We start from the raw sequence: 19,852 nt of genomic DNA, 5'->3' as shown, positions 1-19,852 counted from the left end.
TATATTATAAAAATAGACAAGAATATTCCCTAATACACTAGTGAAACAAACTAGAGTTTATAAATAGACCTATACAATCATAGACAATTAATTTTTGACAAAGTTACAGACATAATTCAATAGAGAAAGTATGGATTTTCTTCAACAAATGGTGTTGGGACAACTGAACACCAATATGCAATAAAAAAAAAATGCCTTGACTTCATCTTCACAGCTTATAAAAATCCCCTGAAAATTGATTATAGATATAAATATAAAATGTAAAATAAAAATTCAGAAGAAAACACGCACACACATCTCCATGATGTTGGCTTAGGCAAAGAGTTCTTAGACACAGCATCAAAAGCATATTTTTAAAATACAGGGAAAAAAAAATCTGACAAATTGGATTTAGTCCAAATCTAAAATTTTTGCTCTGTGAAAGACACTGTCAAGAGAATGAAAGAATAAGCTACATATTCAGAGAAAACTGCATACCCAGCAAAGGACACACGTACAGAATATGTGAAGGCCTGCCAAAATCAAACCGAGAACACATGCAATCCAAGTTTTCAAGTGGATAGTTTCCTTGAGCATATACTTCACCAAGAAGATAGACAGCTGGCAAATGAGAACAAGGAACTATCATTACCATCAAAGAAGTTCAAATGAAAACCACAGTAAGACACCACTAGTGATCCCCGGGCCTCACAGGGTCGGTTTGCAGACCAGTAGGAGTCAGTGCCTCGGGCCCGGGCCCCGCCTCCAGCTGTCCTTCCAACTTGGCCCAGTGATGCCAATGGACCTCAGCAAGTGGTCCTGGCCTGTGACCTGCAGCAAGTGGAAGAGCGGCCACAGCATCCGCTGCAGGTCAAAACCTTCGGAGCACAGGTGGATGGAGCTGGGCAAAGTGCTGACGCCCACCCGGGTTAAGAACCAGCCCACCGGTCTTGCATGGGATGGCCTCAATCCAGGTGAAGTGCACACCTTAGTGGTGATAGATCCAGATGCTCCCAGCAGGAAGGACACCAGAAACAGAACGGCACCATTTTCTGCTGGTCAGCCTGAAGGGCAGTTACATCAGCGGTGGTACGATCCTTCTTATTAAGTCGCCTCTGGGCCTCCCAAGGCCACAGGCCTTCGCCACTAGGTCCGGCTGGTTTTCAAATACAGTGGGCCACTGGCTTGTGAGAAGCCCATTCTCAGCAACCAATCTGGGGACGGCCGTGGCGAATTCAAAGTGGCATCCTTCTGCAAAAAGGAGCTGGGACCCCCGGTGGCCGGCACGTGTCACCAGGCAGAAGGGGATGACCAACTGCCCAAATTCTGTAAGCAGCTGCCTGGGAAGTCGGGAAATGCTAGAAGACAGAAACCATCCCAGAGGTCTGGAGCAGTGTTCTCAAGTTCAGGGATGCATGTAGATTCCTCTGCTTCTCCTTTCCCATTCTCACAGATGAGGCCAGAGCAATCAGGTAGTGGTTTAAGCTAGCTTTTCCACCTGCCTGTCGTTTATAATTGAGAGGGTCACACCCCGGTTTATGTTTTGATCACATTTGAATTCCACTTGCGGCGGGGGGAGGATGCATTTTGGTACTAGCAACCCAGAATTTAAAGAAGAAAACATTCAGGTAAAAAGAGTAGGCCTACAGTAGGCCAAAGAATCTCTAAGGGAGGTTTACATAAAAAGAGATTTGTTTCTTCTTCTTCCATTGTGAACTGGAGTCCCAAATTGTGCATGACAACACTTCTGGGTGGTGTTTTTACAGCCAGCTCTCTCACTAAGACAGCCAGCGTTTGACGTGTCCCCAGTGTGATGATGTGCCTTGGGCTGCTTACTAGGGTCAGTGTCCTGCTCTGGCTCCTTTAAAGAGCAGTACTGGAAAAAACAATAGGGACAGTCACTTTGCTGTCAAGACCCTGCCATCGAGATGAGCTGCAGGGCTGCGTGAGTGAGGGTCAGAAATTTCTAAGTCTGTGCCTCTTAAACTCGACATTCCGTCTGTGTAAGAAAAGATGATCGGGAGTTGTGGAATGTTGTATTAATTCTGCTGTTTGCTTATAGTTGAATACAAATAAAAACATTATGTGAGGAAGAAAAAAACAATAAGACAGCATTGTACGCCTGTTAGAATGAGTAAAATTAAAAATAAACTGATAATACCAAATCCTACCAACATGTGAAGCAACTAGAACTCTCCTATGTTTTCAGGAAGAATGAAAAATGGTACAGCCACTTTGAAAAAAAAATTGGTAATTCCTTGTAAAGTTAAAGATACATTAGCATATAATCAGCAATCTCTCCCTAGCTATTTTCCCTAGAGAAATCAAAATTCATGTTCACACTAAAATGTGTACACAGATATTCATAGGAGTTTTATCCATAATCGCCAAGCAGTGGAAATAGACCGAATGTTCTGTAATTAATTTATTGCCATTAGGTGAATTAATTATACAAAATATGGCATATTCATACAATAGAATGATAGTTAGCAATAAGTAATAGACTATAAATACAGGCAACAACTTGAATGAATCACAAAATAATTGTTTAGACTGAAAGAAACCAAACTTACCAAGGTTATGTGAGGCGTAATTGCATTTATAAGAGATTCTGAAAAATTACAAAACTACGGGATCAGAGAACATACCAATATTATAAAAATGGAAAGAAAAACTTGACTTCATGTAAATTTAAAGATTAAATTTAAAAAGAAAGCAAGTTAAATAGAAAAGAATCTCTGAGATCATATTATGCTTTGTACGGAATGATTTTGTTAAATGCCATTTCCACCACACCACAATTTCTGTGAAATGTTGACTGCAATTTTCCTTCAAGAAAACTACCTATTTGTTTGTTTCTTTGTTATTCTCTTTTTGCCTGTTGCATCTCTAGGAAAAGTATATACATGTAAATATATACTTGCCACCATTTTGGACACTTTAACTCATATATTTGGTTAACATTGTCTTTCTCATGCACCTTCGTCCTCTTTTCATCTTGTACTATTAAACTGTAGCTATGACAAATAGTCAAGTTGAGTTTAGTGCCGAATAAATACAGGAATAATGAATGAATAAAAAGTAGATCAAATATTTGAATTATATAAAACTACAATTGACACTGACACCCTAAATAATGTTTATACATTTCAGCCAGAGAACTTTCCTCACTTTATTGTCACTGTATTTATTGGTGATATAACACTATATCACAATTATTTTCTTACAGATTCAGAAATTAAATGTAATAATTGTCAATATTTTCATGTATATTTTCTCTTCCTCTCTCTCCCCCAAAACTCTATAAGGTGTCTATATAATGTGAGTATATTATACAATATGACTATATGTGGGTTGTGTGTATTATACATATACATGTAGGAGCGCCTGGGTGGCTCAGTCGGTTAAACCTCCGACTTCGGCTCAGGTCATGATCTCTCACGGTTCATGGGTTTGAGCCCACGTCAGCTCTGTGCTGACAGCTCAGAGCCTGGAGCCTGCTTCATATTCTGTGTCTCCCTCTCTCTCTGCCCCTCCCCTGCTCATACTCTGTCTCTCAAAAATAAATAAAACGTTAAAAAAAATAAAAATAAAAAGAAATAAAAATGTACTTTACATAGAGTATATGTTTATTTTTATATTCACTTTGCATATACACACATACATTTTTTTTAAATTGGAAATGTATAGGTTGGTTTCTTGCTTTTATGCTCTTTCTAATTTGCAAAATCTCATAAACAATATCATTCTCATATATTGGTTATATTTAAAGTTCACTTAATTGCATTGTGTTCAATTATAAAATGATTTATTTGAGCATGCAGGCTTTTTCTATTTTTTCTGTTACATTATTTTATAACTTCTGTAATGTGTTTAATTACTAAATGTCCCTTTGATTCACGGTTTATTTTTGTGGGTTTGTATAGAATTAGAATATGCCACTATTAGAGTTGTGTTTTGTTTGTTTGTTTGTTTGTTTTGTTTTGTGTTTAAGTCAGACCCATGCCCAGTGTGGGGCTTGAACTTAGAATCCTGAGATCAAGAGTCCCATGCTCTGCTGATTGATCCGCCACTAGCCCCTGAAATATGCCACTATTAGACTTAAGTATCAGCTATTTCTTTTGTTTACCTTTACCTCAGACTTTTGATAAACAGTGTTAAAAAATTAATTCAAATCATTTATCTGTTCAATTAATCCCTTTCCATACTGAAGTACAACTTTGAAAATTAATAGGAAGAAACTTTTTGCTTTGGCATAGCTCTAGAGAGTCAAATTAATCATATTTATATTCAAATTCACGTGGCTGAAATTATAAGTGATTTGATTTTTAGTAGTAGAATCTTTGTGGTCGAATCATATTAAAATAGTGTAAAAACATTCTCTAAATATTTTGATAACTTGACATAAATGTAAATAGAATTTTAACTGCTATCCCTGATTTCCACATTATAGAAAAAAGACTGATTAATAATATAAGAAGCTATAAATAGCTTCTTTAAATATAGTTCTGGCCAATATTAGCTGCCCAATATCAAAGAAACAAAATACACAATTGGTTAGAAATAACACATGTGTAATAATTTCATTATTTTAGTTTTATTTTATTTTATTTTTTACAAATGTAATAATTTTAAAATTATCATTCACATAGGGGTGCCTGGGTGGCTCCCACTATTAAGCATCTGAGCCCTGATTTCCGCTCAGGTCATGATCTCATGTTTTGTGGGATCAAACCCTAGAGCTCTGTGCTAAAAGCACAGAGCGTGCTTGGGATTCTCTCTCTCCGTCTCTCTGCCCCTCCCCAACTTGCCTGTGTGTGTGCATGCACTTGCTCTCTCTCTCAAAATAAATAGATAAACTTAAATATATATATATATATATATATGTATATATATATATATATATCATTCAAATAAATGATTTAAAAATCATTTATGGCCCATGTTTTGACCACCTCTGAAATTATTTCCTTAAAATATATAAGAAAAAAATCTTTGTTCCCATAATAGTTACCTCATTAAAACAATGTGACTGGACTTCCCATTTGATTGTCACATGATTTAACATTATTATACAAAATATAAAAACAAAAACAAAATAAAACTTAAAGAAGAAGCTATTCATAAAAGTTGTTCTTGCAGAAACATCGTGCGTGTCTTGAGCTGTCTTTTTTAATTCTGTTCCTCCCTCAGTCTTTCTTCCATAATTCATTTGGGTTTAGTAGGAGACAAAAATGTAGAATATAGACAGTAACTTTGGATTACTTGTTTTATTTTACATTTCTTAATGAATACGGTTTTCTATTGATAATCACAACAAAAAAAAATAAGTGTTTTCATTTTTCTACTAAAGGATAATCATTTTGTTGGCGTTTACTATCTGGGATAACTAAACAACCCAGTTCCCTTTTATCTTCCTCCTCCTCCTCTCTCTACTTCACCATCATCACCATCATTATTATTATTTTCATAATAATGGAACAGTTTCTTAACTAATACTAAAGTTCATAAACGAACTCCCTACTAGGAGTCAGGTTCATATACTATAATATTCAAAAATTCATATCTTTAAATGCTGAGTAAGTAAAATTAAGAAAGTATGGTTACTAGTTCCTCTGTTAGGCATTAGTGTGTTTAGGACTAGATCATAAACAGCATCTATCTACATAATTTGTGAAATATTAATAAAACCAATAAATAAGATGAAATATCTACAACTTTGTATTTGAATTCGAGAATAAAACTTACAGTAATCTACTTTTATATTTAATGAAACAAAAGAGCAGAGCGATTAGGACATTTGTTCCAGCGAGCATAAGAAATAGTTAATTCTGGAATTCTGGGTCTCTGCTTCTTTTACTGAGTCTGCCGTAGAGAATTTCCAGTTCTAAAGAGCTGATATTTTAGTGTAACTTGCGTATGCCACGGATGAAACCTGTTCATTGGTTGAGTGACTGAATTCTGTTTCGCTCAAAGGAGTGCATTCCCACCAGCTCAGGTGGTGAAAGAACACAGGTGAACTGCATTTGTCCAGACTGAGGCTTCTAAAGCTTTCTGCACTCTTTTTTCCCCTTTTCCAAATTATTTCGTTAAGGCTCATGAACTTTATGCCTTAACAGATATTTGGGGCAAAGAACTAGACAAAAGAATTAAGATAATTTGAGAAAACTAGAGATTTTTAATTATCAAAACATCTGAAACAATTTTTCCAATTTAATTTTTATTGTCCTGTTTTAATGGGATGATAAAAAGAAAATATGTTTTTTTTTTCATGCTTATTTATTTTTGAGAGGGAGAAAGAACATGAGCAGAGGAGGAGCAGAGAGAGAGAGGGAGACACAGAATCAGAAGCAGGCTCCAGGCTCTGAGCTGTCAGCACAGAGCCTGACGCTGGGCTCAAACTCATGAACTGTGAGATCATGACCAAACCAAAGTCGGATGTTTAACTGACTGGACCACCAAGGCGACCCATACATTGGTATTCCTTACTGGCCATTAGAGTAATCTCTATTATGAGTAAGTGTTGAGGAGATACAAAGTATCTAGTATGTGTTTGCCTCCAAGTAAGTTAAAATCTTAAAAGAAATATTTTTTTAATGGTCTCAAAAAAAACCAATTATCAATATGCTATACAGGCAACCACTGTCATAAAAATTGAAGATTAGAGATTTGAGTAACCGGGTTTATCCAATCAACAAATAAGTTGAAAGTCTTAATATATATGTGATCCTCTCAAAAGTGATATAACAAATGAATGTTTATTAAATATATGTAATTAAGCATTACAGTAATTTTTCCACTTTTTTATATTTCCATTTGAAATAAACACTAATTAGACATTCCTAACATGTTGATATTTAGATTAAAATACCTCCTAATAAAATAGATATGATTTTTATGCAAGATTTTTTCATAGAGAAAGCACATAAATTTCACTCAGTTATGAAGCAAACCTTTATTTTTTGGTATTTAAGTAATGATAGTGGCTATAATTTATTGACTTGTAGTAACATGTTTTCTAAACTAAGCACATTACATATGTTTTCTCGGTAAAACCTTAGAATACCTCTTTGGATTGAGAACGCTGAGTCTGAGATTATATAATTCACCCAAGGTCAAGAGTTTGGTAGTTTACATTCAGGTTTGTATAACCTCAAGACTTATCCTTGAAATGATGTTATATGCCTTTCACATACATTGACATTTTCTAAGAGAAATTATTTCATTACTGTAGGATTATACTATGCTCAAAATCATACATAATTTTGAAAGGTAGAATGATACTTTAAAAATCTTTATATCAAATCAGGAAATCTATCAAAAAGTTAAAATGAAATATTACTCTATTCCTTCCATGTTACATTCCTGGAGATGTTGTGTCTAATGATGCTAGACAAGATTATAAATTATATTACAAAGATTGACTAAGGCTCTCCAATCATTCATTGTCTTAGAGCATTTGCTTGACTGTAGATAAGATCTTTTGAGTAACAAGACTTACTGTGTTATTATATAGATATATGAAGCTCCACATTACCATACAGAATAAGGCAGATGGCAGATGTTTCCAGTTATGCATGATGATATTAACATGACAAAATCCATATCAGCCCTGCAGCTCATCTAAAATTCCATTACCTCATTATTGATTAATTCCTTCGACTTTAAATTTACTTGAGATGTACTTGACATATATGTCTACTTTGTCTATTTATCCCAGAATGTTCTACCTGTCAAAATGAAGGAATCTGATGGTGTTCTTTCAATGAGGAGAAAATTAACATTAGCACATTTGCCCTTGACAAAACAACACACACAAACTAAAGTCTTAGTCATCCTAATACAGACACACTACACACACAATAATTATGCATGTAATTATTTTCTCATGACTCAAATTATGGAAATATTTAAATTCTATAAAGGTGCTTAGTGCCCTTTTTCTATTTTCCCTTTTATAGTTTTGGCCCAGCCAAAAAGCTATAAGGAGTAAAAATCCCTGTGCCTTAAATATTGTAAGCATTTTGGAAATCCCCAAGGGGGGGGAAAAATGAAATATTTGTGGCCATTAGTGTAATCTCTATTACACTAATCTCTATCACACTGTTTCTTTGTAACTGTATTATATGGCATGGCAATACTATTTTGATTTTTAGTTTATTATTTGAAAGAATAAAATTGTACATACATTTGATTACAAAATTGTAAGATTTACCTAGGTGAATATACATCTTGTAAGTGCCATGTATTATATTGTGCATGCATCTATTGAAGTATTTTTAAATATATTTTTGGTTATTTATTGTCATAACTTAATAAGTGGTCAAATGCTAAGTGATTGAAGAAGTCTGTTGGGCAAGTGTTTATTTACAAAAAAAAAAATCTTTTTTTGAAGGATGGAGAAAGCTTCAAAAGTAATAAGGAATTTTTAATGTACTTGGAAAGACACAAATTAATCAGATAGTTGAAGATGAGAAACTAGAATGTCTCAGCAAGGTGAATTACTCATTTAAAGTGTGATGTTCAGAAAAGAATATAAAGCATGATCAATGGGAGATGTATGACCCACTGTTCCCGGAGAAGGAATTTTTACTTGGTTTGAGTCAGCATACCACACAGAATTAGAAAGAAGAGCAGTAAGTTAGTTTGGCGGCTATGGAAACAAAATAATATATACAGTCAGCATTTGCTGGATGCTTCCTTTCTCAGCACAATTTCTTATTCTTTTAATGCTTCAGCTAATTGAATTCTTTTTTTTCCTAATTTTTTTTATTTTTTTAAAATTTATATCCACATTAGTTAGCATATAGTGCAACAAGGATTTCAGGGGTAGAGTCCTGAATTCAGCTAACTGAATTCGTAGAGCAGCCCTTTGCAAAATATCCCCCATTTCACAAGGCGGAAGTACAGACAACCGCCATTACCCCCAGCACTCCCACTGCTATGGCTTTCATCCACCATCACCACAACCGCATCGGCGGCTACTACCATGGACACACCCACAACTACACTATTCAACCCTGTTACCACTGTGACCTCCACTACCACCCCTGCTCGCCGTGACCACTGTTACCACTCTAACCTAAGCCATCATCAGCTCTTCATTTAATTATAACAACCTTTTCCTCGTTGGTCCTCTGCTGCTACTGAGAAACTCCGGCAGGTCTATTTTCCATACAGAAGTCAGAGAAACCTTTTAAAATATAAATCTGACCATATAACTTCCTTGTTCCAAAATCCTGTCTTCCCTTTCTATTGCTGATTCTTGTAACAGCAATCCAAAGTCGTCACCATGCCACAGCAGTCTGTAGGATCTAGCTTTGGCTCACCTTTCTAAAAGTAGAACCTATAATCTCCTGCTTCCTTTATTTCAAATAATTTGGCTTTTCTGCTTCTTCTCAAATACACAAAGCTCACTTACCTCTGGAACTTTTTAGCTGATTTTGTTTCTGCTTAGGATAATTTCTCCTCAATTTTCCATGACTCATTTTCTCAACTTATCCAGTCAAAAGACTAACTTTTGACAAAATTCTTCCCCAAACAAGTACTAAAATGGTGCCATCGTATTAGAACGCATCGCTTCCCTTCCCCGTAATCTTTGACCTGTTTTAGTTTGCTTCAAAGCACTTATAATACCATGATTTGAATAATTGCATTATGAGTTACTACTGTGCACCAGGCAGCATTTTAGGCTCTGGAAGTAAAGCAATGAACAAATGAGCTAAATATCAAAGCAAAAGGAAAACATAAAATTCCACCTTTGTGAAACATACATTTAATCTCCAAGAGAGAACAATAAACAGAAAAAAATGTAAAATTTATGTTGGATTAGAAATAAAATCATTTTTTGTCTATGTCATTAGAATATAAGCTCCATGAAGGCAATTAACATATATGATTTGCAATGGAAATGTCAAGTTTTCTTGGACTTACTAGTCACTGGGGCCAGATCACAGAGTTGTCTGCATGATGTATTATTTGAGTTTGTTTGGTTGACTTTGTCCACTTTGCAGGCCACTGGAAAGTGTCCAACTTTTGAGTCACTTAGGAAACGGATCAGAGCAGCATATCCCAGTGCGATTTGTATTGTTTCCAATATCCAAAGGAGTCCATCAAGCAATAGACTTTCAAATTTTGATTTGATTTGATTTCATTTTACATTTTATTTTTTTTCTTTTCATTTCATTTGGGCGTAATTGACATACAAAATGTTTTGCATATTTAATGTGTACATCTCGATGAGCTTGAGGACAAGTATGCACCTATGAAAATGTCATCATATGCAATGTCCGAAATTTATCCATCCCTCTGGAAGTTTTATCTTTTCTTTTTTTTTCTGATAAGAACATGCAGTGTAAGATCTACCCTCAATAAATGGTTAAGTGTACAAGGTAGTAATGTCAACTGTATGCACTATGCTGTACAGTGGATCTTTATGACTTAGTTATCTTGCATCAGTAAAACTGCACAGTCTTTGATCAGCACCTCCTCGCTTCTTTCTTGTCCCAGACCCTGGTAATCACCATTCTACTCTCTGCTTCTGCAAGTTTGACTATGTTAGATTCCTGATACCAGTGATTATCATGCACTATTTGTTCTTCTGTGTCTGGAATATTTCCCTTAGCATAATGTCTTCCAAGTTCATCCATGTTGTAGTTAACGGCAGGAACACTGTTCTTATTTTTTTAGGGATAGGGACTATGAGAAGCCATCAATTACTTTTCATTGGGAGAGGATATCCTAAAAAGCTCCATTGCTTGAACACCAAGAAACTCATCAGTGTACTGTATTTGTCATTTTCTGTCATATATAAATTTTACCAAAATATAATGTGTCTGCTACTTCTCATTCTCATTTTCTTATTAGCTAGATGCAATCATAGTAATACATCATCATGGTATCCCATCAAATGAAAAAAATCAAAAAATCAAGAACAAAACATTACGTCCTGGCAGACAAAACTTGCACAGTGCCTTAGAATCTATATGTAAGAATATATTTAAGTTATTGTTGACAAAACTGGCACAGTGCTTTAGAATCTTTATGTTTCTGTGATTAGACATCAAAAAGTCTTTTGCCATTCAAAGCAAATTATTTTTAGTGTTTTGATTATTTGTATGTTGAAAAAAAACAGACGTCTAGGTCAATAGCTATATACCAGGTGCCAGGTATATTTGTTCAAGTTAAGCATACTCACACATACCTCTTCTCAAATATATTTGGAGGTGCAGCTAAATATGTTTATGAAAATTCATTGAAAACATCTCAATGTATCCGTCTTTTGAAAAGCAAACACAAGTAAAAGTAAATGGCACGCATTTTTCACAACCTTGATGGTGGCGCTCTTCTCTACAATTTTCTGAGAAATGCAGTAGGAGTTTTGATTTACTACTTTGACAGAAAGAGAGAGTTCCCAGGGCTCTTGACTCTTCCTAACCAGGAATTGGGAATAAAATGTGGGGCTTCTGTCTGTTGCTGAGCACATAATTCAGGAACTGTGTAAATACCTGCAAACAATGTTCATGATCCAGGTGGATGCCCCTTGAATTGGACATAATCAAAACTTAAATTAAATGTCTAGACCCTAGTCAGCTTCTATGTTGACTGATTAACAGTGGCATGCTTGGTCCCCTTATATTTGTGTTAACTAAAGAGGGTTTCTAATAATGAATGACCTCTTAAAATAGTTCCCAGTCTCCTGGAATAATTATTCTAACAATTTGCCATAGATTTCTTTGAGAAAGGGTAGGAGGAAGGTTTATAGCATATATCTCTAATGCTTCATAGTTTTTTTTTTTTTCTAAGAAAAATAGCCTTGCATTCATTCAAGAAGCTTAAGGACTGTATAATAATTTAAATCTGAGATGTAGGTGAGAGCCCATAATGAATGTCCGAGTACTGCTTCACCATGCCTGAAACCTCCTTTTCAATTACACGTCCGGTATGCAGTAGGACCTTAACAGGAGCTTCGTTTGGAGAATCTGTGATCAACTTTTTGATCAAACTCTTTTGAATGATTTCTTTTGTCATTTCAAACTCATTTAGCTTTTGTTTACTCTGTAGCAGAGATTTCAGTCAACCACGTGAACAAACATTTACAATTATAATAATGTATGAGCTAACACAAGGGTCAGCAAAGTACAGCCTATGGTTCAAACCCAACACACTACCAATTTTTGTGAATACATTGTTATTGGCATACAGTTGTGTCTATTCACTGATGTATTAACTATGGCTATCTTCTTAATGCAATGGCAAAGTTGTGTCGTCATGACAGAAATAACGAGGTCTGTAAAGTTTAAAATGTTTAGTATCTGACCTTTTGCAAAGAGAGTTTATCCACCACTTAACTAGTGCATTGAGTTCAGAATCTCTGGCACGTATATGCATATTAATTCTCATACTATGTTTTTAAAGACCTAAAAACATCAGAATCCAACTCCACATACCTTCTCTACATTTTAGGTAATACCTTCTAGCAAAATCTTGAAACTATTCTGCTATGAAACTTTATTCCTGGTCTTACCCAACCTCATCTACTCCCAAACAAACAGGAACTGACTTGAGTATAAAATTGGAGGCAATGAAGTGAGGTCAGGGTGAAGGTTGAAAAATATCTTCATCCCCAACAAGGCACCTGCCTAAAACAGATTATTGTAAGACCTCTAATCAAAATAGAAATAGACACATAAAAGAAAGGAAGAGTAACTCTTGCTGGCAAAGGAAATTAAGTAGGGTTTGGAAAGCTGCTATCTTCTGAATGACCTATACCTCCCATATGGCTCCATTTTAATTCTCAGGGTCTCACACCTTAACAAGAATTCCCTGAATTTCAAATAAAAGACCCAGTGAAGCTGATGATTCAAATGACATTACAATTCTGCAGTCTTTGAATTTGATTCTTGGTTACTTTAGTTCTGCAGTGACTTAGAGATAAATTCTTTCAGCACAGCCATAGACAACTATTTATCTAACCATTCCCCAAGTTGAGAAATTGAGAGAGTCATTATTTTTCTATAAGGCTGCCGTAAGATTAGAAGCAAGCAGCCTATCCTATATCCCTTATATCCCTCATGCTAGCATCAACTCACTAGACACAGTAAGTATAGGTAGATCATATCAGTAACCATGGCTGAAAATTTAAATAACTCTTTTGTTACTACCTGGCAGACATTGCTATTCTCATTTTTCAATATCAGGTGGATCCTCCCTGACTGGTAATCCAATAAGGCCAAATAACCATGCGTAAGACTTCATTTCCTTGAGGTTCTATTGCCTGTAACTACATTTGTCATCAATTTCTGATATAGTCAGGATTCTTAAGAGAAAAAAAGGAAAAATAAAAAGAAAAAAGGAAAATACTCAATTGAAGTATAAATGAAATTTACTGAAAGGTATTTGGATCTTTGAGTGGGTCGTGAAGTCAGGCATAGGTATTACTAGCGACCGTATATCCCAGCCTGGGGTCATTACAACAAAGATCACAACTGGCAGGGCCAGAGTCACTGCTCCTGACGGCGTTGATGTGGGTGCTGAATGCCAGAGACTCTTTTTTTCAATTATGGTCCAGACACCCAGGTGATTCGGCCATCATTTTCAAGCATGTACAATGTATGGTATTTTCCGCCTTCATTGTCTTTTCTGGATGAGAATTCCAAATTTAAAATTGAGAAGATGGAACCATTGGGAACTATTCTGGCTGTAAGAGAGGGCAGGAAAGCAAAATTTTACTTGTCCTTTTGTGAGAAATAAGTTACAGTATGAGAATGTACTTAAACATAATCAGAGGTATTCAAAACTTGCTATGTGACTAAAATATGACAAATTTCCAGCACACCAATTGAAAAAAAAGAGGAAGCAATGAAACATAATTTTGACATCTTTATAATTGTTTTAAGTGTATGCACTCTAGAAACAATAATGTGTTTGCTACTCTTGAGTGAACCATAAAAACTACACATCTGTTCCTTAAAGAACTTGACATGATCTGGCTCAGTAATTTTTATGTTGTGATTGTTGTTCTTCTTTAAAACATCAGTGAACATATTGTAATGCAAAAGGTACTGAATGTCTATGTCTGTGTTATAGTGTCACTTAATTTGATTTCACATTGATTACCAATAGGTACTATATTTCTAATTTCAGTAACAGGTAGTATTTACATCCATATGGCTTAAGTACTGATTAAAAAGCTTTATGTACTCTCTCTTTCTCTCAAAATACATAAACATTAAAAAAAGGGGGGGAGGAGCGGCGCCTGGTGGCTTAGTCGGTCAAGTGTCTGACTTCAGCTCAGGTCATGATCTCGTGGTTTATGAGTTCAAGCACCACATTGGGCTCTGTGCTGACAGCTCAGAGCCTGCAGCCTGTTTCAAATTCTGTGTTTCCCTCTCTCTCTGCCCTTCCCCTGCTCCCACTGTGTGTCTCTCTCTCTCAAAATAAATAAGCATTAAAAAAAAAAGTTTTGTATAAATTGAAAGCAAACCTGCTTAACTCACAACAAATTATCTAATATTATCTCATTCACTCTCATTCATATATATATATATATATACACACACACACACATTTTTATCTTTAAATCTCATGGCCTCATAAAATATGTGTTAATAATAAAATGCTTAACATGATTTCACATTTTAATCCAAACATTGGATTGGAGAACACAATTATTGAACACATACAAACATTGTAATGGAGAACACAATTATTGAACAAAAGAATTGGAGATAAGTCAGTTCAGAAGGAACATATTTTCTTCTGAAGAAATGTTCTTGTAATGGGCTTTTTGGAAAATAGAACCTACAGAATTCAGCCATCTTTGACTAATTCTTGGATTACTATCTTTTTCCTTATTAATTTAATATGCACTTTAGTATCTCATGGATTCTAGGAATAGTTGATTAACTCATCAGTATATACTGATATTTTGCAAGAAAAGTAAAGTGACTCATTTTAGAAAACAAAACTACAGTTTCAGTTGCAATTTAATTTTTTTAATTGTTTAATATTTATTTATTATTTTGAGAGAGAGAGAGAGACAGAGAGACAGAGCATGAGAGCAAGGGAGGGTAGAGAGAGAGAGAAGGAGACACAGAATCTGAAGCAGGCTCTAGGCTCTGGGCTGTCAGCACAGATCCCCACGCAGGGCTCTAACTCCCAGACTATGTGATCATTACCTGAGCAGAAATTGGGTGCTTAACCGACTGAGCCACCCAGGCGACCCTCGGTTGCAATTTTAGATGTGTCTTTTTTCATTAAGCACTGGCTCTGGGCCTCAGCTTAGAATTTGAGGTCTGATCTATGAGTGGACCAGGACAAAGATATATGGCTTTTGTTTCTTAATAAATATTTCTCTGTAAAGTATATTTCCTTAACTCATGCCTTTATTTTTTGCCTGACAAAGAAACTGTAATTGACAAAATAATGTGGATGGTACCGATTATAGGGGAAATGCAATTGGTTATACTTGAAATCAAGTGTTAAAAGTTTTTATCATTAAAGGACATTTTATCAAACCATTATATTTAAAGATAGAGTATGTATGTATATGTTGTCCTGGCCTATTGTTAACCAGTATTGTAGCTGGATTGGCCCTTGTTATTACTATTATTGCAAGATGCCCTTTAGCAATAACCATCAAGAAACTTTGAAACAATAAACTTTCTTGCTTAACAAGCTGTTGACCACACAAGGCACACCTAGGGACACATTGTGAGATCTGGGTGCAGGGAGGGGAAAGAGAGAGTGACAGAGTGCATGCACTGGGGTCTGCTTTTATCAGCGTCCAAGGAGGGGCCTGACATTTCTTAGGCTGACTCATTATTGGTGAATTTAAAACATAAGAGCAGTAATTTTAGACAGGAAGAGAAAAAGCAAGTAGCCAAAATGGTCATTTATTGAAATTTTAAAACAAAAGAGCACAGGAAGATATAGGGCTGCCTGGCTCTTTAGGCCTTCTTAGAAATGGATGCCCTGGCAATGAAAGATTAAGTCAGGCACTTGCCTTCTGAAAAACAAACAAAAACAAAAACAAACAAACTAAAAAATTATGAGGGCTTACACTACAGTATATATCAAGACAGAGATCATATTGGACAAAAGGGTCCTAATCATGAATGCAGACAGTAAAGTCACCCTTACTTCTCTCCATCCCATACCCCTGCACCTGGACCATTTGCACTGGATCATAAGAAATGGCTGAGTTTTGACATTTTTAACAAAAATTAGTGTGCAATTTAACAAATCTAGAACCATGATTAATCCATAGGGATATAATAGTCATCACATCGAATCAGAAGCTGTCTTTCCTGCTCAAACTTTGGCTGCTATAACTACAGCAAGGAGCAACAAATAAAACATGTTTTATAGAGTACAAAATTTTACATCGAGAATTTCTGTTTTTAAAAGGACCTCCACCTATTAACTGTATTACCTACTTACTCATTTTTACAAGGAAAGAAACATTTCTATCATTCATTTGATCATTGCCTTTCATATTTGCTGTAAGCAAATGAAATTTACTAAGGATGTAACTTGTGCTGGAATAACCTTCAAGATAAATAATACCTCTGGTACTGCAATTTTAGGAAAAACGTCCTTGCAAAGGGAACGGAAGGAAGACAAAGAAAGTATAAAATCCATATCACTCTAACTTTGATAGCATTTCCTTTCTAACAGGAGACATAAATTGAAGGATAAGTCTCAACAAACAGTTTATACTTTATTTATTCAATCCTGGACAATTCTGTCTATGGCTATATTGCAAATATCGCACTTTCTTTCCAATAATTCACTCCTTTAAAATAATTGGCTTAACTATGTCAAAGTAATATGTTTTCTAATGCCTCACTATGTGTTTCTCTTTTTCCCACAGGAAAAAAAGAGAGAGACAGAGAGAGAGGGAGGCAGGGAGAAAAAGAGGGAGAGAGAAAGAGAAAGAGAGGGGGAGGGAGGGAAGGAGGGAGAGAGAGAGATACAAAGAAAGACAGACAGAGGGAGGGGGTGAGAGAGAGAGAGGGGAGAGGTTGGGAGGGAGGAGGGAAGAAAGGGGAGGAGAGGGAGAGGAACAGAGGGAGGGAGGAAAAGAGAGAAAGAGAGATGATGCATAAAGATGCTGGTTATAAATATAGAAATAATTGTTACAGAGCAGTTCTCATGACCAGTAATGCTCTGGACACTACACCCTTGTAGCTCCCTCATCTGTTGCCAACTGAAAGACATTTTTTTTGTCTCTACCTTCAGTCTGTTTTGATCACTCCAGGCCTTTGCTTCCAAGTGACACTCCTCCTCCTCAACATTTTGTGTCAGTTTTGTGTTTTGTGGCTCTGCTCTCTGGTCGGAAGAGCTAGTCGTCATTAATTATAGAGGAAACGCGTCCTCCTCACGTGTGTCCTTCCTTCTGGACGCTAGCCAACGTGGATAACTCTTATTCGTTCTGCAGCACGCCAGTCCCTATGGGCTTTATTAAAGACGATCACGTGATGAGTGTGCTAACGTGGACAAGGAACTTACCAGAATGTGGCCATAGGCATGACTTCAATTTGTTGTCATTTTCTGTGCATAGAGGAAGATGTCATTGATACAGATAACGATAATTTTCATAATCATCATCGTGATTTAGCTTTGAAGCAATGACAGAAGGGCAGCATTATCAGTCTTCATGTACCCTACTGTTTGGACACTTTGCAGTGTGCAAGCTTTATCTACTATTTTATTAACTCCAGAAGGGTGGTGTATGTCAAAGCACCTGATGTCCTACTAAGAAATTAATTCAAAGTAGAGGTTTTCCCACTTTTTACTTTTCTTTGTAGCATATTTTATTCCATAGGGGGAAGCTAGCTATTTACAAATGAATTCTAATAATGGAAAATTACCAGGTTCTTATATACTTTAAAGCAATAATCACATAGGAAAAATGGGAGACAGAAAGACAGGAAGATATGCATTAAAGCACATGTTAATATAACTATTAAAAGAACACTAAAGCTATTTTATCAAAGGGACAGATTTTGTTGCCATGTGATCAGATTTTTTTTTTCAAATACAGTGTTTTGCAGTTACCAGAAAGATCCTGTAGCTGTTTGGTTAAAGTTTCTTTAAAAAAAATTGGGCCAGTTTAATTCAACACCATCATATCCAATTTCAAGTTCTTTAGGCCATTGGTTTCTATTTACCTTTTGGATTGGAGACCGGTATTTGGTTTTAGCTGGTGTTTCTCTGCCTGGTCCTTTTCATTTTACTACTCGTGCTCTGTAGCAAGAATTTCCAGGGCAATGGATTATAGGTAGAGTCATTTAAGAAACGACTGGTGCCATCACGATCTTTCATCAGGACCACTCTTTGATGGCAGGTGCGGGAATGCTGCCTCTATCTCTGTTTCATTCATTGATATGATTGATTCACTACTACTACTACTACTATTTTTTTCAGGGTTTTTAAAAATGTTTATTTATTTTGAAGGAGAGAGTGGAGAAGGGGGAAAGAGAGAAGGAGAAAGAGAATCCCAAGCAGGCTCCATGCAGTCAGTGCAGAGCCCAGAGCCCAGAGCCCAACAGGGGCTTGATCTTAGGAACCATGAGATTATGACCTGAGCTGAGTTCAAGAGGCTTAAACGACAGAGCCACCAGATGCCCCACACTGGTTCCAGTACCATTTCTGTTTATGTCCCCTAAGTAGTGCATGTGCAGCTGATTTTCTTCCAAGCCTTCTTCACCAAAGCAGGTATCCTCTGGCCAAATCTTTTCAAAATGACTTTTCGTGTACAAATCCCAGTGGAGTCCACACAAAGCTGAAAAGTAGCATCAGGTATCCTTGCCATCCCAAACAGAAGTGAAAGTTAACTGATTCCTGCCCTTTCTCTTTGCCCTGAAATCACTGGTAGTTCTAATAGCTTGTCACCTCAAGACCTTTTCATTTCAAAAGCAAAAACAGGTACAATGCCTTCGGTTTCTCTAATTTCCCTCCCATAGAAACACAGAGTGAGGTTAGTCTCTGCTTCGGAGATTCATCTCTGTTTTACCTGTAGGATTTCTCTTGACCTTCCTTTACTTTGAAGATGGGAAGAACACTTCCTTGCCCCATGGAAGTAGAAGGGTAATAGCACTCCTCTCTTTGCCGAGATGGATGTCTTCAAAGAATCTCCTCAACTTATTTTTAGAGAGTCTTCCCTTACCTAGACTATCCCATGGGGTAGTTGCTACTCTGATTTTGCCGTTTAAGTCTTGCACAGATTGCCTAACCTCTGAAAAGGCAGAGCACTTATCACACATTCTCTCCAGGTTTTCTAAAATATTCACAATACAGAAGGTCCTCTTCTATATCCTATTATAGGCACATTGGTCAGACTGTGGGCTGATTAAAAATAAGAAGATAAAAAAAGCTGAGAATTGAAAGTGTGTTTGTGTGTGTGTGTGTGTGTGTGTGTGTGTGTATGTGTGTGTGATTTCACTGTTCAGAGGAGTGGGTTCCTGACCCCATAAGGACAAAATAGTAGTCCATATGGAGCAGTGGGAGGTATACACCCCTGGAGAAGCAGGATGCATCAGGATAATTTTACTCGACAACACTAACTCATTAGATGACATATCCACTCCCTTTTGTTCCAAGTTCCTGTCTATTCACCAAACAACATCATGATTTTAATTTGGCTTTTTATATAAATTAGCTTACATGAGAGAATTTGTTGATCATAGGCCATGAGTCTTCCTGAAAATTGTATTTTTTATTTTAATAAATTCCTGAAATTATAGTTAGCTCTCTTTTAATTTGGTAAAAGTCTCCTTGAACATATTAGACCATTACCAATGAATACCTGATATATTAAACATTTGTTTTCAGGAGCGACTGGGTGGCTCAGTCAGTTGAGTGTCCA

General features: G+C 36.1%; 1 pseudogene; it reads left to right on the top strand.

Moving 5' to 3' along the window:
* The first annotated feature begins 772 nt into the window (after positions 1 to 772).
* Positions 773 to 9,042, top strand: LOC125935299 (phosphatidylethanolamine-binding protein 1-like; annotated as a pseudogene).
* Positions 9,043 to 19,852: the final 10,810 nt, after the last annotated feature.

Source organism: Panthera uncia (genome assembly GCF_023721935.1).
Source record: "Panthera uncia isolate 11264 chromosome A1 unlocalized genomic scaffold, Puncia_PCG_1.0 HiC_scaffold_17, whole genome shotgun sequence".
Lineage (NCBI taxonomy): Eukaryota > Metazoa > Chordata > Mammalia > Carnivora > Felidae > Panthera > Panthera uncia.
This window is presented reverse-complemented; position numbering and strand designations above follow the sequence as displayed.